Genomic DNA, 8169 nt, shown 5'->3' with positions numbered 1-8169 from the left:
ACTACTGGGTATAAATTGGAATTTCATCTTCTTTCTTTTAAATTTTAATTTAAATACGTTGCAGGATATTAATTTGTAATTTGGATCATTATATCAATAAGGAGTTATTGTTGCTGTTATGTTTATATAGGGTTGTGGATGACGCTATAGACTTAGATTTAGGTTTTCCGGATAGGGGTGGGGGGGGGGGGGTGCACCTAAATACTTTCTGAGACACTGGCTATATATGATGCTCGATAATAAATGAAAAAAAAAACGAAGAAAATAAAATAATTAATAAAATTAACGACAGTGATTTTCTGCAAATAAAAAAAACACAGTGAATATTTCGACAAAGACTTCAAATAAGCTGTCTTCAGCGCTCAAAAAGGACAAGAAAAAGTATGTACAAAAATCCTTTTAAAGTAAACTGAGCTTAACTAGAGAAGTGACTAAAAAAGACCAACAATTTAAAGAATCTTTTTTTATTATTAAATTATCATAAATAGGGTTTATGAAAATACACCCTGTTTTAGATGATTTAATAAAAAAAGATTTAACTTACATTCCTGATCATTCGAAATAATGAAAACGAAAAATAATTAAGACAAAAAGAGGGTGACATTCAACCAATCAAATAAAACGTAAAATAAAGCAGGCATTATAGCAAAGACCTCCGTCAAGACTCCGTCAAGAATTTGTGCTATTAGCCTAAGCAGCCTCTTGATTGATAATACTTATATTTTGCTGCAACTTGCATAATTTGGCATATTAGCCTTAGTAGCCTCTTGATTAATAATACTCATATTTTTCCGCCCCTTACATAATAGGCTATAAGCCTTAGTAGCCTCTTGATTAATAATACTTATATTTTGCTACCCCTTAAATCTGGGCTATTAGCCTTAGTACCTTCCTGATTGATTATACCATTGATAATGATTACTGATAAAGCTAATAGCTTCTCGATTGGTAACACATATATTTTGCTGCCCCTTATGTTTAATCTTTAAACTTTAATAGCCTATTGATTGATCATACTTATATTTTGCAGCACATTATAAAATTTAAGCTTTCAGCTTTAGTAGCCTCTTGATTGTTAATCCTTATATTTTGCTGCCCCTTATACAATTTGTACTATTAGCCTAAGTAGCCTCTTCGTTGATAATACTTGTATTTTGTTACATCTAGTATAATTTGGGCTATTAGCCTTGGTAACCTCTTAATTAATAATAATTATATTTTGCAGCTCTTCTTTATAATATATAGGCTATAAGTCTTAAGAAGGGCCGTCGCTTTCAGATATTAAAATATATTCAACACCATAGTAGGGTCCATTTTTCATTAATATTAACTGAACATCTTAAGCATCATTAAGATTCAAAAGGAAATACCTTTCACCATGTTTCCCTTTTGTAAAGGTCCATTTTTGGAGTGTCCCTTCTCCTGTACAAACTTGGCAATGGCTGTGGCCTCGTTTATGCTGAAGGTCCCTCACTATTCGAGGCCAAGACAAGTCTTCCGAATTCTGAGGCACCCCTAATGATTTAAAAGTATGTTAAAAAACTGAAACAAAAACATTACATACACTTTTTACCCCTATATACAAGTGTATAACCCCTGTTTGCAAGCCAAATCCAGGTGTGTACTACTACTACTATTTAATGTAGAGCACTACTAGTATATTTAATGAAAATGAAATCCATATGCAGGTTTTGTAATAGCTGGCACCACATTAAAAAAAAAAGAAACAAAAAATAATAGCTTTAATTTAACTGATTAGTTTTGCTTATTTATTTTGGCGACAAAACGTGGCAACACTGAAGAAAACGAGACACAGTCCTAACAACCCCACAATATTGAAACAACCCACAGGAGAATCTTAGAAAATCGCCATTTTTACCCAAGATGGGTCCCAGGTGCAAAACGAGCCACATTAAAAAAAAAGAAACAGAAAACAATAGCTCTAATTTAACTAATTAGTTTTGCTTATTTATTTTGGTGCCTCAACGTGGCAACACTGAAGAAAATGTGACACAATCCTAATACCTTCACAATATTGAAACAACCAACAGGAAAATCTGAGAAAATCGCCATTTTTACCCAAGGTGGGTCCAAGGTGAAATCGCAGTTTTAATGTTGTTCCTTACTTTCAGTTGAAAAAACTGTTGTTTCATTTATTTAATTTCTGATCTTTTTTAAATAATCTCAGAAAATTTGGCCCCGACTCCACAAAGAAACAACCTCCCCACGGATATATCCTCTAAACTTTCCCGGTATTCAATCGCAGTGAAAATTTACCTTTGACAAACACCCTTAACAACTTCACGCGTAAAATTGAGGTGGAAGAGAGAAAGCAAGATATATAAAAAGAATTTTGTATCGGGATTCTCGGAAATTTCCCCAGTGTATAATTTCCTCCGACAAGTTTACCCCTTGAAAACATCCCTCCCCATGGAAAATTCCAAATGTCCTTAAAGGACATGGACTTTTTTTTTCCTTTTTTGTAATGGACCTCATAGAATGGAGCTCGAAAGAATATCCTGTTTTATCTTACAAACAGATTATAGAATGAAAAAAAAAATAAATAAAATAAAACAACAAACCTTTCCGAAGTACAACATAAGATAATGTCTCTGTTAAATATTCGTTATGGAGCAAAGACTGGTACTTGACTGGAAAGTTACACGGCGTTCCGTCATCTGCTTCAACCCGTGGACAACTAACTTGATGAGGGCACTAAAATAAGTAAAAAGGCATTCAAAATTCAAATGCAATAATATTCAGCACTTCAAGTAAAAGCATTACTTTTTAAACGGAATCAATAGATTTGAGATACGGATACCCAGCGGCGTGGGGGGGGGGGGCAAGCTATATATTTTATAATAATCGTTTCCCATTCTTTAGACCTTTTTACCAAATAAGTTTTTGAATTTTTATAAATTCCCGTAAATACCTGCTTTGCATATACTATTTCTGAAAAACAATAACCCAGGGAAATTTTAAATAAATTTTTATGGTGACAAAAAAAAGGAAGCTGCATTAGAATTAGAATCAATTTGGAATCGAACAACAGGATTTGAATAGGATAAGAATTGGCTTGGGAATTTAAGAGGAAGAGGGTATTTAAGAGGGAATCTAGCAGAAAAATTAAGATAATTTAAAACGAATAGAGAATTTGAAGGAAGTTATTCAATAATGGGGATGATGAGCTGTTTCCAGGAAGTGTAAGATCAAAAAAGGGAATCCCTTACCCCAAGATAAGTTAATTTACCAAAATTGTTTCTATTACTCAGAACTTTTACCAATTAATGTTCTAACTTCCAAAAATGTCTACACTGCAAAAAAAAACATCTGTAACAAATCCCCCCAACAACTCCCCCCAACAATTTCGAAAAAAAACTATTATTTATTAATTAGCTTTAAAACGGTTGCTTGTTTTAGTTTCAACCTCACTCTTTACTTCGAGCAGAAAATTTTTGTTTAATTGATTTTAACAAAAAAAAATCTAGAAAATTCAAATCAAATTTTTGAACTGTTTAAAAAAGAGGATCAGATTAAAATAATTATAAAGGGGAATGGAGGGGAGGAGGGAATTCGAGCAGAAGGTTGGAGGGAAGGTTTACTTAATAATGGTATCAACTAGTAATGGAAGGTAATGACGGAAGGTAATGGCCGAGACTCTGACTGAAGCTGAGAATCGCCATGGAAGATCAAACAGTTCGTTGTGGCGAGCTGTAAGTAAGGAGCGACCCGGCTCAATAGTAGCCGAAACTCTAAAAAAAAAAAAAATATATACCAATAGGTATATCAAAAGAACCGGCTTATAATGCTGATTTCGAATATATAAGTTTCATTAAGTTACGTCTTACTCATTAATGGTTACGAACCTGAGAAAATTTGCCTGATTTTCAAACCTAGGGGAAACACCCCCTAAAAGTCATAGAATCTTAAGGAAAATCACACAATCAGATTCAGCGTATTAGAAAATCTTCCTGTAGAGGTTTCAAGCTTCTATCTGCAAAAATGTGGAATTTTGTATTTTTGTCAGAAGAGAGATCACGGATGTGTGTTTATTAGTTGTTCTTTTTTTTCAGGGATGATCGTATCGACCCAATGGTCCTAGAATATCGTGAGAAGGCTCATTCACACGGAAATTAAAAGCTCTAATGCCCTTTTTAAGTGACCAAAAAGATTGGTGGGTAACTAGGTCCCCTCCTCCACCCCTTTTTCATCAAAATCGTTTGATCAAAATTTTGAGATAACTATCTTGTTCATAATAGTTGAAAGGCCCAATACCTATGCCTTTGGATATAACGTGACCCCCCCCCACAGAGCCCTAGGGGAAAGATCTTTAAGTTAATGAAATTCGCCCATTGTTTATGTATATTATTTCTTATTGGGAAGCACGCATATACTTTAGGGTGAGGGGACGAATATTCCGCTAGGGGGTTTACCACAGAGGAATCTCCCATGGGTAGGGAAGTTTCCAAGGGGTGAAATTGTCAGGGGGAATTATACACAGGGGGAATTTTCGAGGATTCAGATACAAAATTCTTTTTGTATGTCTTGCTTTCTCTTTTCCGCCTCAATTTTACGCGTGATGTTGTTAAGGATATTTGTCATGGGTAAATTTCCACCACGATTGAATACCGGGAAAGTCTAGAGGATATTTCCGTGGGGGAGGCATTTCTCCGTGGAGGCGGGGCCAAATTCCCTGAGATTATTTAAAAAAAGATCAGAAATTAAATAAAAAACAAAAGTTTTTTCAACTGAAAGTAGGCTAAGGAGCACCAGTAAAACTTAGAACGAATAGAAATTGTTACATATATGAAGGGGGTTGCCTCCTCCTTAACACCTCACTCTTTCTGCTAAAGTTTGAATTTTTGTCCCAATTCTTTAAGAACGACTCCTGAAACACAAGGGTCGTCTAATTAGAACAATAAGAAGCTTTTTTAAAAGTACTAAAAAACTTTTTAGTACTTTCCTTACTCTTTTCCCTTTGGCTCCAGACGAATGGCCAAAAACAGAATCTTTGTCAATCTGCCATGCTTCGTTTATAAAACGTGGAATAACCATTTTAATGATTCTTTGAATATTGCCTAAGGAATTGGGATGAAATTCTGCGACAACGACTGCTTCAACACACCTATTGGATGCAATTGTGGAAAATACGACGTAGGGGAAAGGGGGGCTGACCTCGATCACTTTGAACTAAAAAGGTACTAGAACATCTGATTTCCAATCTAAAGAGCCCTTTCCGGAGTTCATACGGCAACCCTTTCTATATATAACCGCCTTAGGAATTCTATATTCAGCAGAGGTCAAATTTTAGAAATCAACATTGTGTTGGTAGGACAGAAAAGATTTGTGAAATTTCCGTAATAATTGTCGCGTCCTGTATAGTGCATACAACCCAGTATATTAATACACAGAGCCGTTCCTAGGGTTGGTGGTGCTCAGGGAAAAACTAATTACAGCGCCCCCCTCCTGACTCAAATATAAGCAAAAAAGACAAATCAAAGCGAAAATTTTGATCAAAGTGGGCAATCTCCCAGACAGGCAATCTTAATTGCTGAAGGAAATCGTTGAATTTGGCAGAAAAAGAACAGCTCATTGATTTTCAACGTAGTGACTTTTTGAAAGCTATGAACAAGGCAACTCATTAACAAGATTTTGGGTAATTGTAAAAGATATGTGCCTGGCATTGCTTAAAAAGCATTCAAAAATGGCAATTAAAATTACTTTAATGAGGGGGCTCACCTCTGAGGCTGACCAAAGTGGGGGGGGGAGGAGCTGGCCTGAAAATTTTTAGATCCTCTGCATTAAAGTTTTGCATCTCCATGAGATGTAAGGTTTTTATTGATACATCGTACATGCTTTCTTCTTTATTAAATAAAAAAAAGTTTTTTTTTTTTTTTTTTTAACTGAAAGCAAGGAGCGACACGAACAGAAATTACTCCGTATATGAAAGGGACTGTATCGTCCTCAACGCGCCGCTCTTTACGCTAAGGTTTTACTCTTTTCTCAGATCTACTTTTTAAAACAGTGAAGAACTTTAGCGTAAAGAGCGGCTATCTCATAATTTTGACAAAATGGCTATCTCATAATCTTGACCCGTTGACTTTGGGAAAAAATGAGCGTGGGAGGGAGTCCAGGTGCCTTCAATTTTTTGGTCTCCTAAAAAGGGCAATAGAACTTTTAATTTCCGTTAGAATGAGCCCTCTTGCGACATTCTAGGACCACTGGATCGATACAATCACCCCAGGGGAAAAGAGAGGAAAAAAAACAAATAAAAAAACACGCACCCGTGATCGGTCTTCTGGCAAAAAATACGAAATTCCACATTTTTGTAGATAGGAGCTTGATAATTCTACAGTAGGGTTCTCTGATACGATGAATGCGATGGTGTGATTTTAGTTAAGATTCTATGACAAATAGGGGGTGTTTCCCCCCTATTTTCCAAAATAAGGCGAATTTTCTCAGGCTCTTAACTTTTGATAAGTAAGACTAACTTTGATGAAACTTATATATTTAAAATCAGCATAAAAATCCAATTCTTTTGATGTATCTTTTAGCATCAAAATTCCGTTCTTTAGAGTTTCTTTTACTATTGAGCCGGGTCACTCCTTACTACAGTTCATTACCACGAACTGTTTGAAAGAGCGGGACGTTGAGTAGGGAACAGCCCCTTTCATACGCGGAGTAATTTCTGTTCGTTTTAAGTTTTAATGTCATTCCTTATTTTCTGTTATAAAAACTAGTTTTTTATTTAATTTCTGAACGTTTTTGAATTAATGCATGTTTGATTTTGGCTCTCCGCACATGAAATTGTCGAAATGAAAATTGCATATTAGTTTTTTTTTTTGGCTAAATGGTTTTCTCTTAGTTTTGATCAGACGATTTTGAGAAATAACTGGTGGGGAAGGAGACCTGGTTGCCCTCCAATTTTTCGGCTACTTAAAAAGGCAACTAGAACTTTTAATTTTTAACTAACGTTTTTATTAGTAAAAAAATACGTAACTTAAGAACTAACTTACGTAACAAACTTCTATATTCTTATATTTTTATTATGTATATGAGGGGGTTTGTCCCCTTGTCAATACCTCGCTCTTTACACTAAATCTTAAGTTTTGTCCCAATTCTTTAAGAATGACTCCTGAATCAGAAAGGCCGTAGAATAAATAGTTGAAATTACTAAAATACTTTAGCATAGATAGCGAGGTATTTAGGAGGAGAAGAACCCCTCATATGCGTAATAATCTCTGTTCATTTTAAGTTTTAATGCTACTCCTGACTTTCAATTGAAAAACTTTTTCATGTTAAGTTTTTCTTTCTTTTTTTATAGCAATGCTAGAAAATCTTCTCTTCCCCCATGACAAATTCCTCCAAGGAAAGATCCTCCCTCATAGTCCCCTCCCTTCATGCTCCCCCAAACCAAAAAGGACTGTGGGGAATAAGTCATCCCCAAAGACACAGTTATTATTGTTTTTGACTATGCGGAACAAAATGGCTATCTCAAAATTTTGATCCGTTGACTTTTGAAAAAAATGAGCGTGGGAGGGGGCCTAGGTGCCCTCAAATTTTTTTGGTCACTTAAAAAGGGCACTAGAACTTTTCAATGCCGTTAGAATGAGCCCTCTTGCAACATTCTAGGACCACTTTTTCGATACGGTGACCCCTGAAAAAAAAAAAAAAAAAAAAAAAAAAAAAAAAAAAAAAAAAAAAAAACAACAAATAAACACGCACCCGTGATCTGTCTTCTGGTAAAAAATATGAAATTCCACATTTTTGTAGATAGGAGCTTGAAATTTTCGCTATAGGGTTCTCTGATACGCTGAATACGATGGTATGAGTTTCGTTAAGATTCTATAACATTTAGGGTGTGTTTCCCCCTATTTTCCAAAATAAGGCAAATTTTCTCAGGCCCAAACTTTTGATGACAAAGACTAAATTTGATGAAACTTATATATTTAAAATCAGCATGAAAATCCAATTCTTTTGATGTATCTTTTAGCATCAAAATTCCGTTTTTTAGAGTTTCGTTTACTATTGAGCCGTAACGCTCTTTACTACAGTTCGTTACCACGAACTGTTTGATTGGGTTGTTAGTTATATGATTTTAATAAACATTTTTTTTTGTCTTTTTCCGCGTCCTGGTTTTTATCCATTGCTTCTAACTCAATTTATGTA

At 34.9% G+C, this 8169-nt stretch overlaps 1 protein-coding gene and 1 long non-coding RNA gene across 2 annotated transcripts in view; both read right to left on the bottom strand.

The window, feature by feature from the left end:
- The window catches only part of LOC136038453 (uncharacterized), a 3624-nt gene extending 890 nt beyond the window's left edge, over positions 1-2734 (bottom strand). The window contains exons 1-2 of the long non-coding RNA XR_010620208.1: positions 2583-2734; positions 1371-1515 (exon numbers count right to left, since the gene is read on the bottom strand). This is a non-coding gene — a long non-coding RNA (uncharacterized LOC136038453). The remainder of the gene's footprint in view (positions 1-1370; positions 1516-2582) is intronic.
- The window catches only part of LOC136038840 (RAB6-interacting golgin-like), a 132973-nt gene that overhangs the window by 17462 nt on the left and 107342 nt on the right, over positions 1-8169 (bottom strand). The window lies entirely within an intron of this gene.

The sequence above is a fragment of the Artemia franciscana genome, chromosome 18 (genome assembly GCF_032884065.1).
Source record: "Artemia franciscana chromosome 18, ASM3288406v1, whole genome shotgun sequence".
Classification (NCBI taxonomy): domain Eukaryota; kingdom Metazoa; phylum Arthropoda; class Branchiopoda; order Anostraca; family Artemiidae; genus Artemia; species Artemia franciscana.
This window is presented reverse-complemented; position numbering and strand designations above follow the sequence as displayed.